This window comes from Rhipicephalus microplus, chromosome 10 (assembly GCF_043290135.1).
Source record: "Rhipicephalus microplus isolate Deutch F79 chromosome 10, USDA_Rmic, whole genome shotgun sequence".
Taxonomy (NCBI): domain Eukaryota; kingdom Metazoa; phylum Arthropoda; class Arachnida; order Ixodida; family Ixodidae; genus Rhipicephalus; species Rhipicephalus microplus.
In genome coordinates, this window is record NC_134709.1 from 45,392,137 (window position 1) to 45,412,199 (window position 20,063).

The 20,063-nt window shown below is 46.0% G+C and overlaps 1 protein-coding gene across 2 annotated transcripts in view; it reads right to left on the reverse strand.

Moving 5' to 3' along the window:
- The window catches only part of Lk6 (MAPK interacting serine/threonine Lk6 kinase), a 163,095-nt gene that overhangs the window by 94,413 nt on the left and 48,619 nt on the right, over nucleotides 1-20,063 (reverse strand). The window lies entirely within an intron of this gene.

Below are 20,063 nucleotides of genomic sequence, written 5' to 3' on the forward strand. Positions count from 1 at the left end.
TTGACAGCCTCGAGCACCAAACGTCCTCGGCCACAAGAGAGAAAAAAAACACAGAGACAGACAGACAGAAACGAAAACACAGTTGCCGAGATATTTATCGTACAGAACAATATGGCGCAAGAGACAAATAGTAAGAACGAAACACAGAGGCATTTTTTTTTCCCCCATTCCTCTACTAAACTCGACGGGCAGCGTTTGTCCGCGCTTTCTTATTATAGTTTCCCTCGTCGCCATTTTCGTGTATATACAGTACTACGTTGTTGGCGTTTCATTTCGCTCAAGCTAGGAAAGACATGACGCTCCCCTGTATAGCGTATACCGCCGGCCATCTTTTTTGTTTTCTTTTCTTCGTAGCGCGAGTCGCGTCGTTGTGCACCGGCATCATACGGAACTCGCGTTTACAAAAAAGGTTCCAGCATCACGGCGCTTCTTTTGTCCCGAGTGCCGCTAACACAACAACAAAAGAAAACGTGCACCGTATAAACGCGCGTGGAATCGACTTTGTTTCGATTTTCCGGCCATTGTGCACTGTCCTGTTTACAATGGTGGCTGGCAGCGGTGGCAGATTCGTATCGCTTTTTTGCCGGAACCACAATATTGTGGGAGGCTTCGGCTATACCTTCGACTACGTGTGGTTCTTTAATGCGCACAGACGAGGCACGGTACACACAGGCCCCGAGCGTTTCGCCTCTGAGATCGCCGCGGCCGGGATCGTGTCAGCAGCCCAACAGCGAAAATACTGTACCACCGTGGCGGACGAATGTATAAAGATATAGGCTATTTTGTATACCAGTGGTACAGTCGTCCAAATCTTTAGCTATCGTGCGCGAGTGGCAGTTTTTTTTCTGCATTCCTTTGCTATATACGACTGAACTAAGTTTCAGTTGAATTGAGGAGAAGTATATGCCCACAAAGTACATTGTCCACGATTAATATTTTTCTAACTTCGTTCCATAAAGCGGCGCTGACAGACAAAAAAAGTGGCCGCTGCGCATAATAGCTAAAGTTTTCGCCGACTGTACATGAGTGAGTGTGATCAAAGAAGGTCCTTGCAGTGACGACAGCGCTACTAGTCTATAACCGCCGATCCAAGAAGACAGTGCCCACTGCCAATACCTAGGGATCCGTGTCATCGGATTAAAAAAAAATGCCTCTAAACAAACGGCGGTAAAATGTCTGACAAGATTTATACGATGAACTCCCGATTTTCAGGGCCAATGCGACTCTCTGCCGTTCATGATCGAAAAGGCATATTCTGAGCGGCCAATGATACATCCACCGGTACCTCACGTGCAATACCTTGTACGCCGCAACCACTGCACACTGAATAAAATGGCAGTCGCCCACAGGAGAGACGTCAACGTATATGTAGGACTTCCAGGGGCGCGCCAGACGACATGGAATATACGGACTTCATATGGTATGGTTGCGACTTTTAAAACGAGCTTTTATGCTACAGTGCGCACAAACGTAGGCATATTGTATTCATGTGCTGTGCGTTCAAAACTTCTCACTCGCTTTCTGTATTTCGTGCCGACCGGTTGTGCCCCCGCGATCTCCGACGACAGCGCAGCTCTGGCCGACTGGCTCGCCCTATACGTCATCTCCTGACGCCGACAAGAGCTCTCGCCGAGTGGTGCCCCGTCCTCGGACTTCTACGACCGTGTTCATCTATCCTATCTTCTCCTTACTTCCGTTTGTGGCTGTCCCTGCGCCTCTCTTTCCTCCTGCTCCTCTCTCTATCTCTTTACTTTCAATTCCTATTCTTTTTAATTCCTCCTTACCCCCATTCCTCGTGAGCAAACTGTTGAGGTGTGGCGCTATGATGCAGACAGTTACGGGGCTCACTTTTATCTTCTTTTCTCGCTTTTAAGGATCACATAAGTTCAAAACTAAGACAACTTAAGTATGCTTCGGCTGTTTTGATGTTTGCGTGTTGTGTCACATCTAAGATATTGGAGTATTGAGCATATAATGAATGCAAAGTGAAACTATAAATTGCGGAGAATTGAAAAAAAATCACGAGATATATACACAAAAAAACACTCACCGAATTTCCAGAAAATTCAGCAAATTATATTCAGAAAAAAAATCACGATGCTCTACCTATACCCTGTAAGCAGCAGGTTTTTTGCGCGTGTACTGCCCTTCTTGAAGACTAAAGTTGAGACATACATTGAAGCTCCAGATCGATGCATGCGCATCTTCGTCGAACAATACACCATCGGCGTATACAATAGAGAGATATATACACGCACAGTTATCTTATTTGTACACTATAAACATATTGTCGCTCGCTCCAGAGCGTCTGCGACCTCGCTCCTACGGCGGCTACCGAGAATTTTCCGCCTGTCGCTTTTCTTAGGGGTTCTCGGGATAGATCAGAACGACACACGCAACAGAGCCCAATACGAAAACCGCCTCTGACACGCAGCGTGCCATACACATACTGCCTTTTGTTTCTTCGTTTGCTTTGAGGCTTGCCTTTTTTTTTCGGCTTATTTTCTCACTGCACACACACACACACACACACACACACACACACACACACTATATATATATATATATATATATATATATATATATATATATATATATATATATATAAGGGAAAGAAGTGTATACATAAGGGCTCGTTTTTCCGTGTTTTGACACAATATTAATGAGATCTAACAGACAATAATGCCAAGGAATGTACAGGGGAAGTTATTAAAACCAATGGAATGTAAATAAGAAGAAAGAAAAGTGGGTGAAGAAATAACCTGCCGTGACCATGAGCAGGAATAATATATATATATATATATATATATATATATATATATATATATATATATATATATATATATGAGAGAGAGAGAGAGAGAGAGAGAGAGAGAGAGAGAGAGAGAGAGAGAGAGAGAGAGAGAGAGAGAGAGAGAGAGAGAGAGAGAGAGAGAGAGAGAGAGAGAGAGAGAGAGACGTTCTGTGCGAGTTTGGAGTCAATGTTCCCCGTCGGCTGTCTGTGAGCGAGTAGCAATAGAAATGGGGACATATGAACAAAGAAAGGAAAAATCAAGCAGCGACCTCGCTTCGCCATTTATGAGTGGCGAGACGCTTTATAAGCGCCGAACAAACGGCAATGGCACTCTGGCACGAAGACGCATATATAAATGAAGTCGAAGGACAAGCGAGAGAAATATATCTCGGATTGCGGAGAGATTACTTAGGTGTGTGTGTGGGGGGGGGGATATTATGATGCGGATGTATAAAGCGCATACTTTCTTCGAGGGGAAGTGTTTATTAAAATTCCTGCACTACTGGTGTGGAAGGCAATTTCCGCAAAGGAGAGAGGGCCTGCGATTCAATTTGAGCTTCGTCAATATGCAGACTTGAAGAACAGAAAGGTAAAGTTAAAAGAGATAATTTCGCCAATATCAGACGACAGAACGACGCCTTGAACGACTTATACAACGAGTACGCCGTAACATGAAGCTGGAAATAGCGCCAAAGCTTGGAGATTATATAGCCCTGTAAAGTTCCATCGAATGTGTGATTGAACCTACTGAATCTATGTGTGTAACCTCAAGTAAAATTTTCACATATACAACGTAACTTTGTCGCTGCACTTCACAATGCAAATATGCATGTTGAAGCTAGTGAAACATCAGAAAGCCGGAGTACATGCTAAGTAGTGAAGTCTTTATATATATATATATATATATATATATATATATATATATATATATATATATATATATATATATATATATATATATATATATATATATATATATATATATATATAACGGAAAGAAGTGTATACCTAAGGGCTCGTTTTTCCATATTTTAACACAATATTAATGAGATCTAACAGACAGTAATGCCAAGGAATGTACAGGTGAAGTTATTAGAACCAATGGAATGTAAATAAGAAGAAAGATAAGTGGATGAAAAAATTATTAAAAAAATTGATGAAAAAATTTTTCATCTTTCATCCACTTATCTTTCTTCTTATTTACATTCTATTGGTTCTAATAACTTCCCCTGTACATTCCTTGGCATTACTGTCTGTTAGATCTTGTATATATATATATATATATATATATATAGAGAGAGAGAGAGAGAGAGAGAGAGAGAGTCTGTCCCACTAACGAACGAAACGTCCCGTACAAAAACACACGATGGCAAGGCAAAAAAAGAAAAAAAAAAGACGCAGCCGGTATAGAATGCCGCAACGACAGGTTACATGAAGAAGACCGCGAGCACGTGCAGCCCCGAGTACATGTAGCCTGCATAAAAACGCGCAACGTGGCAGTACGTGTATACGAGTGCACAGGAGTGACAGCGAGGAACGCGCGGCACATGGAGCAGGAAACAGCGCGACGCGACATAACGCGACGACCGCATAGAAAGGGAAAAAAAAAAGAGAGAAAGAAAAAGACGTCCAGTCAGTGGTACCACCTCCTCGCTTCTTTGCTTTTGTTTTCTGCCGCCCTCCGCGCTCTCTCGCCTGTTGCCAAGGGAAGGAGCGCACGCAGCCCCCCCCCCCCCCCCCCCTTGCGGTGTACGGTTGCGCATGCACAGGCACAGAGAGCGATGCGCCTCGATAGCTCCCGAAAAAAGATGGCGGACAGGGGTTAATACCGTCCCCCGTTCCCCCAGCACCCGCGAGGGATATCCCGACTGCCTTAAAAATTGTTGCAAACTCCCCCACCCCTTTCTTGAATAAGAAAAGAACAATTTCTGCGGACGGAGTGTGTGAGTGGTGTGCGTGTGTGACAGACAGACAGACCGAGATTGACCGACCGACCGACCGACCGACGGACGGACGGACGGACAGACAGACAGACAGACAGACAGACAGACAGACAGACAGACAGACAGACAGACAGACAGACAGACAGACAGACAGACAGACAGACAGACAGACAGATAGCTGTTGGTTCAGATGGGAACATCGTCTTTAAAGCCCCTAACCAAAGTGGCTTTGAAAAGAAAAAAGGAAGAGAAAAGTGCCACGCCGTAACCGTCTCTCTCATTGGAGGTCACCTCAACAGCACGACACAGCGGATGGGGTAAGGAAACAAAAGGTAGAGGGTAAATGGAAGATAAGATGGAAAAAATGAAATAGGAAGCCCCTAATCGTCGCTGCCATTTAGTATTGCACGGCGGGTTGCAGCGCTGTAGAGAGAAATTAAAAAGAAAAAAAAAAGAAAACGAACGAAAGCAAGCATGGAGGATCCATGTATAACCACTACTGTCTCAGAGGGGGGAAACACTGTTTTAAAGAAAGGTCCTCAACAAACCAGCGCTGCTCTTTCAGTGCCGACAGAACACTGGTCGTGCTCAGTATGCAAAGAGCAGTGCTCCGTTCCCCGCACGGCGAGGTTAGTTTCCGGCGTTTCCCGCAGCCGCCCACTCCGTCTTCGAGGGCGCAGACAGAATTCGCAGGGTCAGCTTTAAAAAGAGCAGCGCGCGCTCGGCCTTGCTTCCGAAATTCGCAGACGCGAAAGACAAAACTTACAACAAAGTACGGAACAGCGCGCGCCGCGGGGGGTGCGCACGCAAGAAGAGCAAGAAGAAGAAGAAGAGAAAGCAAAGTGACGAGCGGTTTTTTGCGAAACGCGGCGCAACACTGCGGAACGGGCACTGCAAGACGGCTGTCTCGTGCATTCATTCTTGGAAACCGCGGAGACGGGAGGAAAAAAAAAACAAGAAAAAAAGACGAAGAGAACCCCGCATTGGCTGCCTTCGTTTCAGAGTGTATACCGTCGCCAGTCTCCTTCCTCTGGGCGCAGGAAGAACGTCTCGTTGCGCAGTGAAATACTACTGTTGCGTGCCTCCGGGTGCCAGCGGGCCAAGTACGAAGAACGGCACACAACGACGGCTCCGTGTATACATGCCGCCATTCCCGTCGACGCTCCGGGAGACGGGTCTTTCTTATTCGTTCAATTAAGCAACGCCGACGCGCTGACATCGACGAAACACTTAATCTGTCGGCCAGCACAAGGAATGCGGAGAAGCAAAGATCTGCCTTTATACGCGCAAGGCATGACACCGGGTGCTTTAGAAAAAAAACCCGGGAGACGGTCACACGGTTGGGCACACCTGGTTGCGCACTTTTTGACGTCACTGGGGAGGAAGTTTGGAGGCGGCGTCGCTCCACTCCTACATCTTGGCACTCGCGCTTCCTCTCGATCCACAACGCTGGCCAATATAAGACGCATACATACACTGCGTCTTTGTGCGACCTATTCCCAACTTCTGGCTGAGGATCGAACACTGATCTTTACAACAAAATGGCAACCGGTATATCAAGGCGTTCCTTTCGGCTCGCCGATACTACGAGCGTAACGATATCAACATTACAACGAGGTACGTCCAGAACAGGCGTTCCACGGGACGGATACCTGTACCGTCCAATCCTGAGCCAGCAATTTCCAACATGGCAGCGCCACCACACGCTTCAATCCAAACTTGCCCTCGAACTGACCCAGAGCGCTTGCAGAAATAAATGAATGGTCTAATCAGCTACCGCTTTTTGTGCCATCTGACGACCGCGACTAAGCGTCAGGTATAAGCGCTTTCGTTATTGGTGGCATTAGCTGTTTCTGTAACCACGCAGGCTCAGCTAAAGCACCGAGATTGTGAAAGCGTTTCATGGAAACAGCGCAGTCTGCGGTCACGAATACATCACTGCCGGAGGTCCAAGACACAAATCGAAAGCAAATACACGCGTAAACTGGAACGTATACGGACCAAATAGCACACGGCGACGAAGTGACAAACTCCAAGCGGACCAGGGTCGATGGTTGAAGCCTTGTTTTATTTTTTTTTCCGAAGCTGCCGTCTGGTCGCCGAACATGTGCCCGCAGACGCCAGAAAAACGCTTAGACGCAATGAATACACGTAAAGGGGCTAATCAGCCGTAATATTGGCTAAGGGTGTCTCGTAGCCCACCCACAATGCTAAAGGTAACTTCTGAGACAGAGTTATCTAAGAACGCATAGGGACGTCGCGACGCTTGGACTCCCACAACGCCATTTTGCGTAAGCGGGAAAAGCGAGCTGGGCAGTTGTGTGTGTACTCGGCGCCTATGGCCAACCCCGTGAACCAAGCAGGCGACGGCGCGTGACTCGGATATTACACAAGCGTCCCTCAGAATACTTATAGCGTTCCGTCTAGAACAGCAAGTTATACAGACGTTCCACGGAATGCCTGCAGCGTTCCGTCTAGAAAATATACAGTCGTTCCACAAGATGCCTGTAGCGTTCCTCCGAGATGTGAATAGTCCATGACGACGGTACACAGCTATAGAAAGGACACATTTACCGGGTGACCATTCACGAGCGGTAGATGTCGGATTTCATAACCATAACTTCGCATGTCTAAAATATCTTCACGGTTACGACATTTCGTTACCTCGACTCGCATTCCAGACAACCGGTTGGTCACACAAACGAAACAGATTGCATATCGACAGGAGTATGCAGAGATAAAAGGATGCGTCTTATGCACCACATGAGTAATTTTTCTCTTCCGCAATCCGTGGGCGACAATAAGCTCCCCCCCACCATCACCTCTAAAATATGCTCCCGGCCCGATCCAGCACACACACACACACACACACACACACACACACACACACACACACACACACACACACACACACACACACACACTCTCTCTCTCTCTCTCTCTCTCTCTCTCTCTCTCTCTCTCTCTCTCTCTCTCAAAATAACTAAGGACAAAAAAAGACTGGCCCGCAAGAACGGATGAATTATACCACATTCCCAATTTAGAAAATAGGACTGCAGATCCCCCCCCCCCCCCCTTTTCTTCGTAATCGTTTGTCTTTTCCATAGCCCGCTCCTCGAACCACGCTTTAAAAAAAAAAAAAAACAGAACCCCGGTGCCAACGTATTAAATATATAACGCACGTGCTCTAGCACTGCTGCTAATGTTTTTTTTTTTTTTTTGTCACCGTGTAATTTATATTTGGTTCGCTTCGTTTCCCAACCCCTACCCAGGGCTTGTTACAAGGTTTTATTTTTCTAAATTTTTTTTCTCTTCTTATTCCTCGCTCACGCCACTAACTTATTTTCAGAGGCGTCCCGGGCCCCCGTCCTTTCTATTTTTCTTGGCCGGGAAAAACTAACACAAGCAAGCTAACGGCGCTCGCAATGAAAAAAAAAAAAAAACCGAAGAGAACCCACGAGCACAGTACTTCTTCCCGTAGATATGTGCGCCAGTGTGGCGCAACGCGGAGGAAACATTTTGCGATCGTCGACAGCACACGCTGCGCACTCGAGGCTCACTGGCGCGCACAGATACCGCATACATTCGCGAATAGCCACGACATTTCAAAGCCAAGGTCAAACTCAACGTTGTTCGACAGATCAAAGCATTCACCGAATTCGTACAGCCTGCACTGCCCGTACTCTGTATGCATTATACACAAACTGTAAAATGCGGTTATCTCGAACCGTACTACTACTAATAATTGTTCGGGTTTAACGGCCCAGGATCACGAGAAACGCCGTAGTTGAGGTATCCGAAAATTTCGACCACCCTGGTGTTCTTCAACGTGCGCCTAAATCGTTTTCGGCTCCATCTAAAATGCGCCCGCCACGACCGGGATTCGATCCCACGACCTGCGCGTCAGCAGCCGAGTGCCTTTGCCACCTGCAGACTACTGTGGCGGGTATCGCACCATACTCTCACACATGTAGAAATAACGGGTGTGAGCAGAATATAGCACTGCAACTCAGATGATACATTTAAAACAATGTACATGCCTTCCCCGTAGTGAGAGCACACTGTACACTCTGGTAATTGGCTGCACAGTGTTATTTATCACCATAACGTTACGTAATGGGCTTCCACGCTTACGATGATAGCAGAATCTCAAAGGCTGACTGGCTGTCTTCGATAAGACGTAGACAAACTTAATGTCGCACGTGCCATCTCGACTGGTACGCGGTTGTTCCGTTACGTTGGCCACGTTGCAATAAGTGATAAGTGAGGGCCCGACCAAACTGCCTGCATTTCATTTTTTTTTTCTGAATAAAGTTTCTTCCTCTTCTACTCGCAATCAACAACCACATCGAACGCGGCTACAGGCTCACTTGCTCGCATATCGCTAATCTGTAACACCAAACTGTCGTATCGTTTCGATCCTAAGTACAAATATAACACAACTATACAAAGCGGCCCAATACGAGGATAATAAATACTGATAAGAAAATTTTACCGATAAACCAAATGGTGGCCAGGTGGGCTTGACGGTGCGTACACATAGTTATTTCGAACAGCACCGAGACGGAACACAGAGGAGAGCACACAACACACCTTTAACCAGTTCGCACCGTTAAAGTTGTTTTGCCGCGTCCATAACTGACACCCTACTATCAGGGTGTTTTGACAAACCAAGGCACCCTAATCGTAGGGAATTATTGCCACTGCAAACACCTTTAGGAGTTGCAAATTGGTTCACAGTGCACGCAGCGCCTGCTTTGTGTGGTATCTTCCGGGTCCTAGCTGTTTTGGCGCCGTTTGAAATAACAATAAAAGAAGTAACCCACAAACATAAATCGCACCAACCGCGAAATCTCCATTACATTCTCCACCCACGTCCACTGTTTTGGCACGCCTGCGGGTAACGTTACAGTTTTGCACGGTACACTGCTTTCTTTTTTTGTGTTTCAGAAGCTCCCCACTTTTCTTTCTTAATTACATTCCATTGGTTCTAATAACTTCCCCTGAACATTCCTTGGCATTACTGTCTGTTAGATCTCATTTATATATATATATATATATATATATATATATATATATACGATAAGGTCTAGGAGGAAAACTCCGTAAGAATATTTCGAGCCCTGTGTCATCACACAACACGCGGAGTCTATATAACGCGCCCTACTATACACAACGCCGCACGCCGCTCTCACGTACAGCTGACGCAAGAAAAAACGAAAAAAAAAAACGCTAGCGTTGTATGAAAATGCCTCGGCATAACCCCCCCCCCCCCCCCTCCCGGAGAAAGCGTACAGCGAAACCGTATACTACGGCATTGCAAGCATACGCAATGCGTATACGTTATACAGTGAGCGGAAGAAAGAAAACAAGGTTACAACGCGGTCGTCTCTCTCATATATAGATGTATACGGAGCCTACACAGCTGTACAGATTGTAGCGATACAGTTTACGTGCCTCAGTGTTATCACACGCCAGCTCCATACACGTACACATGCGCGCTTACAACACCAGCACCGATCGTACATAGACGCCACACGCTGAGGCAACTTTTTTTTTATTACAGGGGGGGGGGGGGGGGCGGAAACTGCGGCAGCGGCGATTGCAGTTTCGACATAGCGAGAGCGCGACCGCTCCTTGCAGAATGAGAGAGAGAGAAATAAAGAAATAGAAGGAGGATAGTCCGAAATGTGTGATACCAAACAAGAATTGGGCGAAGAAGATTGCGCAGCGACTTTCGTATACCTCGACTGAGATGTAGCAAGACTGAAGAAAACGGCAAAAAAATAAATAAATAAAAATTTCAGCCGGGATTCTCTTTCGTGCGTTTCGCAACACGCCACTGCAGAGATAGAACAATCGGTGTAACGCTGCGTATATAGTATTTCTAGAAACACAGAAACGGGACGTTTACCAACATAAACCCTATAACGACAGACGCAGCCCGCGTCAGAATATCGCTGTTCTTTTTAGGCAATCGCATTAGTCAACCGATCACATATTGATTGGCAAAGTTGAGATGAGGACAACAATAAAAAAAAAAAGCTGCATATGTGGGAACAGTTTGACTAAAAGCGGTTTCCTTGTAGGTACACAATTGCACGACGTTGAATAAACGAATCGCAGACTGCGAAATACACCAAACCGCTGACGAGGCGAAATTAACGAGAACGTTGGCTTCGATTTCGTTTAAGAACACATCGACGGCCTTTTCATAATCTCAGTCGCCGACACGACTGTTGCCCAAACTATACAACTGTCTCACCATGAGACTGTTTTACTACAACAGAAAGGCTTACAATAATGATAACCCATAACGAAGAAAGTCAGCCGGATCCACAGAGACGCGGCATCACTGTCGACATTCCATCCATTTTCACTGCGTTACTCACTGAGAAGAGCGCTTATTTAAACCAATAGCTGCAAGAACTATCCCGTGCGACCAAAAATATTTCTTGAACTGTTATTAAAAGCGCAGCGCGCTTTGCATTTCGGCATTTTCAACGCCCGTTTCGGTCACCCTATAGTTTATCGAGATCCCGCGAGATCCCGCGAGATCTTGCGAGATCATGCGAGACAGGGACCGAGACGCCTGCAAAGCTGCCAACGAGAACATAAAAGCACCTTCCACGTTCGCAATTCGCCAGAGCGCGAAGAAGACATCTGTGACGTCACTAGAGGCCCTTAACCCCCGCCCGAAATCAAACAGGCGCATTCGCTTGAAGGCCGACCACTAATTTGCGCTACTATTCTTTTTTTTTTTTTTTGATTCCCGTTTGTCTTTCGTTGACGCGATGACGTCAAACGCTTCTCCCCGCACGGCGGGCGGCGCACGAATATAACCTGCCCCGCCCTCTTTCGCAACGGAAGTGAAACCGCTAGCGGCGGCAGATCGTGATGAAGACAGATCGTCGCGGTAGAAATGAGATTAAGGTAGTACCCCTCGAGGCTCTGGCTGGTCGTTTTTTCGTGACGTGGCTCTTTGCGAGCTCTCGTAAGCCGCAGTCAAGGCCAGTTGATTCACCGAGATAAGTCCATTAAAAGAAGTAATGTAAAGGAACTCGTTAACGGAATCCAGCATTTTTCGAGCGCGTTGTAAGACTTCATCAGGAGTCAGATATGTGGGGCTTAACGTCCCAAATCCACCACATGATTACGAGAGACACCGTAGTGGAGGGCTCCGAAAATCTCGACCACCTGGGGTTCTTTAACGTGCACCCCAAACTGAGTACACGAGCCTATACAACATTTCCGCCTCCCTCGGAAATGCAGCCGCCGCAGCCGGGAATCGAACCTGCGACCTGCGGGTCAGCAGAAGCGTCCAGAACTGAGCCACGCCGGTGCTTGGTACATCTTGAATGTGTATACCAAGGGGCGGCGTGGCGCCGCGTTTTTATTTATTTATTTATTTATTTATTTTATTTAACAATACTGTCAATCCCGTCAGGGATTTTTACAGGAGTGGGTTGGAAAGTGTCAACAAACATTCTATATTCACATACTTATACAACTGTATGGGTACAAAAAAATCATGGTAAAAAATGATAACAATTATGGACCTGCATTATTAACGAGGCACATGTCTCAGTCACATGTGCACACACTGCAAAAAAAAAAAAAACACGAAAAACAAAGAAAAAGGTAAGCACGCAACATACAAAGTTGGTACCGACTTCCCGAAATTCGTTTCTGACGAGGTTCGACGTCGAGAAACCTCGATTCACTCGGGACATTTCGCCCGATGGTATCCTTTTATTGCCCACTTTTGCATCGCCTTATATCCCGTAATTACTGTAAACTTCGAATAACATCTGCAAATGACGCGCCAACGCTTTCCCGGATCTCGTCATCTGTTGGCCTCGTGTGATTGGGTCTCCTAAATGGGAACTCTTATCGTACTTAGTTTATTTTAACTTGATAATGTTAGAGAGCAAATTTTGCGGGAATTACGGCGTCATGGACTGTGAGCGAAAAGGCAGCGTTGGCCGCGAGAGAAAATTCGAGGTAGACGCAAGTAAAAAAATGGGAGCCGGAGGGCATTTCCACTCTCGCTTTATTTGGGCCACAGTTAACGTCTCCAACAAGAAGCGATGACAAGCTAGCGATAGAGAAGAAGATGGTGGGTGTTGATTGATTGATTTGATTGATTTGTGGGGTTTAACGTCCCAAAACCACCACAAAAAGATGGTGGGTGTATGTACCTACGTTTACGTGCGTGTGTGTGTGCATACGTGCGCGCGAATACCACTATCACGTTCAGCTCTTAGAGGCGAAGCTTAAGGATTCCCCAATTTTTTGTTTGCTTTTTTTTCACGCCTGGTGTGTTTAAGCGAAACGCATGGAACCAATTTCTCACCGCATCATTTTACTGTTACGCGCGTCCCTCCAAAGCGTATTCGAACCGTACGACGCTTTGGACCCGCGCAAGGACATCAAAATGCGGGAAAGACGAGGGCGGGAAATTCGATACGTCATTTCCCGACTTAAACGCAGAGCGCTGTTCGGAACGCTCGCTCCAAACCACTCGCCAAACGGGAAACACAATATTTCTCGTGACGAGGGGACGACAGAGAAACGAGTATTCACTCAAAGAGATTCCCGCATATAGCCACGTACGCTAACCGTAAACCAAAAACCTCGTCACAATTTCGAGAAACGCGAGACCCTTTCTCCAAAGCCGCCGTAACGCAACGCCACGGGCGGGTAACGTAAACCACGCCAAATAACGAGCGGCGTAGGACGAAAAAAAAATAATAATGCGGTAAAGCGATCCCTGTCGCTAAGGTATAGTTTCGCGTTGCCTTCCGAACGGGTAAACATCGATCGATGGATACAGTCGCACCGTGGTAAGACCGGAAGGCAGTACGGGTGCTGAAAACAAAAGGAATAGACAAATAAAACGATATCAGGATGAAGTAAAGGGGGGTAAAGAGAAAGGGAGGTATGACTATAAGGGTACTATCGCGTATACGCCGTCCGCCTACACAGGCGGGGCCCGTAAACGCTACGGATGAAGAACGTAAAAGAAAAAAAATAAGCGGAGGGAAGACCACGCGATCCGCACAGTGAATCCACTCCTCTATACCCATACTCTCTTACGCAACAACCGCTGTCGCCAAGCGCTTGCGATACCTCTACACGCAGCGCCGAACGCACCGTGTAGCCAGTGCCCGCCGCCAGACAGCGCTTCGATCGCTCCTAACGCTAACTCCACATATTCGCTTTTCTCTCTCACCTCTCTTCGGTAACAACCTCCTCTCTGCAGCACGCGGCGCATCGCAACAGAAGCCCCCCCCCGCGGCCTTGCTATACATGCAAATCCAACGTGACATATCCCTGACCTTGTCTAAATTTGGGTCCGCTCGCTTTCAATTTCTCGACTCCCCAATACACGCCACTCCTCTCGCGTAGGCTGCATAGGCACGGTCGCGTTAGGAAATTCGGGAACGGGAAACTAAAAATGTGCGCCCGAAACTTCCAAACACGTGTATTCCGAACGTAATTGTGGGCATGTATTATCCACGTTTTCTTTGTCTGTGCACTGTCAATCATCATAATGCATTTCTTCGTGAATTCTCGTCTTGGTCGAGTATTATTATCATAATCATGGTTGTAGTTTCACCATTTCACGATCCGTTTCATGACTTATTTCATGATCCACACCGACACGACACTGCATCCGAAACACGACAGAACGTCGAAGAAAGGTATACACGCCAGTCATCGATTAACCACAAATTCGAAGGCGTGATTATCGAACTACAGAACCATAAAAAAACTGGGATGAAAAATCGCGCAAAGTGCCACCGAATCCCCCCGCTTCAATTTGTCGCCGTCGCTGCTAGTTCACCGTCGCTGCCAGATCTTGGCACGGTCGGCTGTCGGCATAATCCGATTCGATTCACGTACGTGTTTGCTAGGACATCGTTACTCTAACTCGATCGCCAGTAACGAAAATAAAAAAGAGAATAAAAATAACGACCAACGGCTTGCGCAAACCACACGCTACCCTCCTGCACGTTTTCTAAATCAAAAATGGCGAAGCACCACCTCAGTCTCATCCTTTCTCCCACGCTAGAACACTCCACAGACTCCCACCTCTCTCAGACAAGTCTCGTTCTCCCCGGGAGCTCCCAGGGACGTCCAGAGGCGATGCGGCAGCAGGATTACGCAACGACTAGCACCCGCCGCGCTGTACACGAAAGTAAAAGAAGCGGCAGCTAGTTACTATAACAGCGTACAAGTAAAAAAAAAAAAGAAAGTTGAAAAACGCGCTAGGTCTCGCTCGATACTCTGTTTCCATGCGCTCAGAGTGGAAGATAAAACTAGAGAGAGAGAAAGAGAGAGAGAGGTGTGTGGAAGAGACGCTGCAGTGGTGTGTCGCAACCGACAGGGCTGGCAGGGCTCGCAGGCTTACTATTCTGGTCAAAACCGGCGCACTGCGGCAAAGCGACCGAACCCCTTCATCCGCTATAGGGAGCTGAGAGAGCGTTTTGCGCAATCTCAACTGACGCGCGCTGCTGTACACAAAGTTGCCACTTCCTAGTCCCATACTGTGCAAACTATAAAAAAAGGCCTAAGGGGGGGTTAAACTATAAAAAAAGGCTTATTAAACTATAAAAAACTATAAAAAAACTGCATTAAACTATAAAAAGCGGCTTATTACTTTTTGTTGCCACGCTATCCCTTTCAGTGACGCTGGGCTGGCTAGCCACTGTAGCCGGGCAGTGCTGTCCACTCCTCTCCGAGGCTGCGGAAGCAATGCCTCTCTAATCTCGGAGGTCATATGACAAGACCATAAACAGGGCCCGACTCTTTTTTTCGCACACGAGAATCGCTGCGGGGAGGGGGAAAAAAAGTTGCGAAACGGCCGGAAACTCATCCGAAATGACAAACGGAGTGCACGAACGATGGTGGCGTGCGGGGTTCGCTTTTTCGTCTTGACTTTTTCCGTCTTACTTTTTTCTCTTTCGCAATCTTTCTTCGCCGGTCGATAAGTCATTGCGGGGTCGAAACAAGACATGACCCCACGAACTTCTCTGTATATATAGTATCGGGAAAGAACTTACGAAACACGCTCTCTCGTATAATTAACGAGGGGACGCGCTAGTTCGATTCAGGTGAACCAACCGTCGACATGCAGTGCAAGCGCTCCCGTGTACCAAGTGCTACCAACTGGAGTACACTATTCAGTCAGTTTGAACGCGACCGCGTTAAAGAAAAAAACGTTTCGCTGAGATTTCGGCGTCGGCATCGCAGACGTTGGTTTGTAAGCGAAAAAAATCATCTTATGCGTCACCCAAAAATCTAGAATGATACAAATAAATTAAAGCATAAAAAAATCACAGCATATACACGGAGTGAATGATTGGCCGTCCATTCGTCCGTCTGGTATGCTGAGCGGGCTATACGCCGCCGAATGGATCCGGGATTTCCCTAGGCCATAAGCAACTTCGCCCCTAAAAGATCCTGGGTGACAGTGGGGATTGAAACTGGGGTGTTTGCGTGGCAAGCTGATGTTGATTCTGCCACACGGCCATGCCTCTTCTTGTGAGTGAAAAGAACTTCATCTGCTTGGAAATGCAGTTAAAGTATGCCTTTCATGCTTTACAAACACACGCGTCCTGTATATACACGCTTCGCAATACAACATGAAATACTGCCGCAATAACGCGCGGCATGGAAGCGCCCATTGCCAGCGGGCGTCAGACCATGTGATCACCATAATGGCTTCGTGGTTTGAAGCCGATCACCCACTACAAAAAGTATTTTCCCTTTCTTCTTTCTTTCTTACTGCAAGGGATATTTCCTATGAGAGAAGCAAAACTATATCGAAGTAATTTGCTTTCTACGCCAACTTACTTCTAGAATTTCCAGAACAGTGGCGCGCTACTTTTTTGTACATTTTATTTAATCACGTAATAAGAAGCACAGTCGCGTTTGTTATGCGTGACTAAACGTTTCTTTCAGTTTAAGTAGAAGTGAAAAAAATATGTATCTAATGTTTTGGCTGTTATGTATCAACATGAAAGTACGAAGAAAAGTGTAAAAAGCTCGGAAATCTGTAACTCGACCAGCAAACAAATAAGGATGCGAGAGGAACCACGTAAAGTTAGATAGAAAACGTAAAATCGGGTAGTGTACGCACTAACCATGCCACATGTATGTTTTACAACTGGAAAACTTACGGAGGGTATAGTGATCCGTGATCCGGGTACCTGGTTCTATGGCACTTAAACGTAGGAGTTCATGTGACCTAGCGCATTTGGGTTAAAACTATGTGTTTCTACACAGTGCTGAAGCGGATCACTGAGGCCACGCCGAAAAAAAAAGCCGATGGCTGAGCATTGCTCCTCCAGGTGTCGCACCGATCTCCGCTGCTCGAAAGAAAATGGCCGGCTCTTTCAATAAACTCATCCCATTAACTTTAACTGATTATATCCACAGTTAACTGGTCGTTAGGTAAATTTATGTTCACATATAATATGTATGCAGCATACCTGCCAACCATAATTATCGCCAGAACCATCGATTTCATGCCAGCTAGTTTTATTTGTTATTGTCTGAATATTGGGTAAACCGGAAGTGAATGCTCCACCGAAAGCATTTAGAAGAGAAACAAAGGTGCTCCTCGTTTGTTAGTGCCACTAAAAAATCCCGTTTAATTAACCGGGATTGTGCGACAGCATTCCCCGGTTGATGCGTATCAGACTAAAACTCTACCGGGAAGGAAATTGCGCGCCGCAGGAAGCGTTCGGCGGAGGAAGTATGGGGACGCCGGCCGGCTGGAATGCATATCCGACCCTCGCGAAAGATTGCCGGGGCAACAACAGACTCAACGGAGCCAATCACGGCGTTCCAATCAACCCAGCATCGTAGCAACAAACCCGCATCGTTTAAACCGCCCATCGTCTCTCGATGCAACAGCGATATGAACACGACCCTTATTAAAACGACGCTCTGTTTATATTATACACAGCGCACAGATAACGAGGAAGGATTCCTGGCACACGCCGGAAATCGCACGCACACACACGCACACAACGGCCAATCTCGTTTCCCGGAGTTACTACGCTAACAGTGGCTATAGTGACGAGACACGGACCGCCGTCCCAATAAATGCCACGACTATGCGAGTGACAGGCTTTATTAAAATCTATCCGACAGCCACAATAACAGTGTATATATATATATATATATATATATATATATATATATTGGAAAGGAGTGTATACTTAAGGGCCTCGTTTTTCCGCGTTTAGACACAATATTAATAAGATCTAACACATAATGCCAAGAAAAGTAAGTTATTAGGCATATATATATATATATATATATATATATATATATATATATATATATATATATATATATATATATATATATATATATTGGTTCTTGCTCACAGCAAGTTGTCTTTTCACCCACTTTTCTTTCTTTCTTGATCTTAACATTACAATTCGGCCTAATAACTTGCTTTTCCTGGCATTATTGTCTGTTAGATATCATTATTATTGTGTCATTATTATTGTTAGTATCATTAATATAGATTATATATATATATATATATATATATATATATATATATATATATATATATATATATATATATATATATATATGAGAGAGAGAGAGAGAAAGAGAGAGAGAGAGATATCAATATATGCAGGGGAGGAAGGTGACGGACTCCACATGCGTATTGAACATAGAAAGTGTTTCCTGGGTGTCTTCGTCCCTGTACGGAAAATAGGCAATAGAATGAAGCCCATTTGCATATAGGATTACAGGAAGTTCGATGCAGAGGAGGGAGAGGTGTTTGGGAGCAAACCTGCCCCCCCCCCCCCTTTCTTCTGGATGATGAACTACAGAGCAGAGTACTCAATCGATCTAAAAACGCAGATATTGCTAAAAAAAAACCAAGCCCCCCCCCCCCCCCCCCTTCCCCCAACAACCACACACACATCCTGTATAGAGCAGTATGACGCGGATTAGCTGTCGTGTGCCGTGCACGCAGCGCATCATACAGGTTGGCCAAGTAGCGGTATTTTATTAGACGGGAGGCGCTACGGCGATTGGCATCTCCGACAGTACTGTTCAAGACAAAGGCGTACGTGTCTGTCACATGAAGGGTGCATAAAAAAAATCACGAACAAGCTTTTCACTGGAACGGCGCTTACAGTAAGCTGGATGACATCTAGTTGAGGATGTGGGGCAACGCCCGGTTTGGAAAACTCATTTGGTTAAGACCCTCCCCATCTTATCGGTCAGCTCGATCACTCAGACCATTACCGTAAGGTGTACACGTTACTAGTTACTGCACTAATGCTTTCTATTATTACTTTTTTATTACTTATTCCCACGCAAGTCTGAATACTGAAACCACCATACCTACATCGTCGCTTCCATTCGAGATTAGGACTTGCTTTGTTCCACCTTACAATTATTTACTTGATGAGGTGTAAAATCTACAATAATTTTTTAATATAAATTGGTATACGCTGTGTATTTTTCATTATACCTGTATTTGAAGTCGGCTGTATCAGCACAAGAACGTATCTTCGAATGTATTGTTGCTGTCAGTAACTTGATGTTATTTTCGACGACTTGCTTGTTTATTCGTACTAAACTCCCTTCTACTGCTTTGTGCGAATGAGGGTAAAATAAATTAAACGAAAGAAGTTGGTAGCGAAGAGACTGATCCAGCCTAAAATGCAATGAAAATCAACGTACTTGTCTCCATAGACCTTCTCATTACAAGGTGCTGTAAACTAATCCCTGCACTCATCAAAGATTTTCATGGTGTTTTATGGCTCAAACGCCGGTGGTGGTCAGAAAAGCTTCAACATGTCTGCCATATATGCTTAGTCCTTCACACAGTCTGCTCAGTACATTCATACTGGGCGTATGGAAGATTATGGGACACACCACGGTGGGTACTTGGTCCCGGGACACTCTGGACAGCTCGGCTGCTGGCCCGAAAATCGCCGAATCGAATCCCGGCCGCACGGGCGGGGCTCGCGTACTCAGATTTTGGGTGCACACTAAAAAATCCAAGGCGGACGAAATTTCTAGAGCATTTCGCCCCGGCTTCCATCATAATCACATCGTAACTATATATGGGACGTCAAACGCGAACAATTACAATACGGGACATGTTTCTATTTGCCCAAGCCCATATCACTTTGTCGCGTCATTCCACAATCTCAGCACGTACTGGGAAGGAAGTGGTCGAACGCCGAGCGACAATCGAAGGTAATGCTTCTTGTTTGAGCGGACAACGTTTCACCCTCCACTCGTAACTATAACCACGACTCCGATCTAAGGGC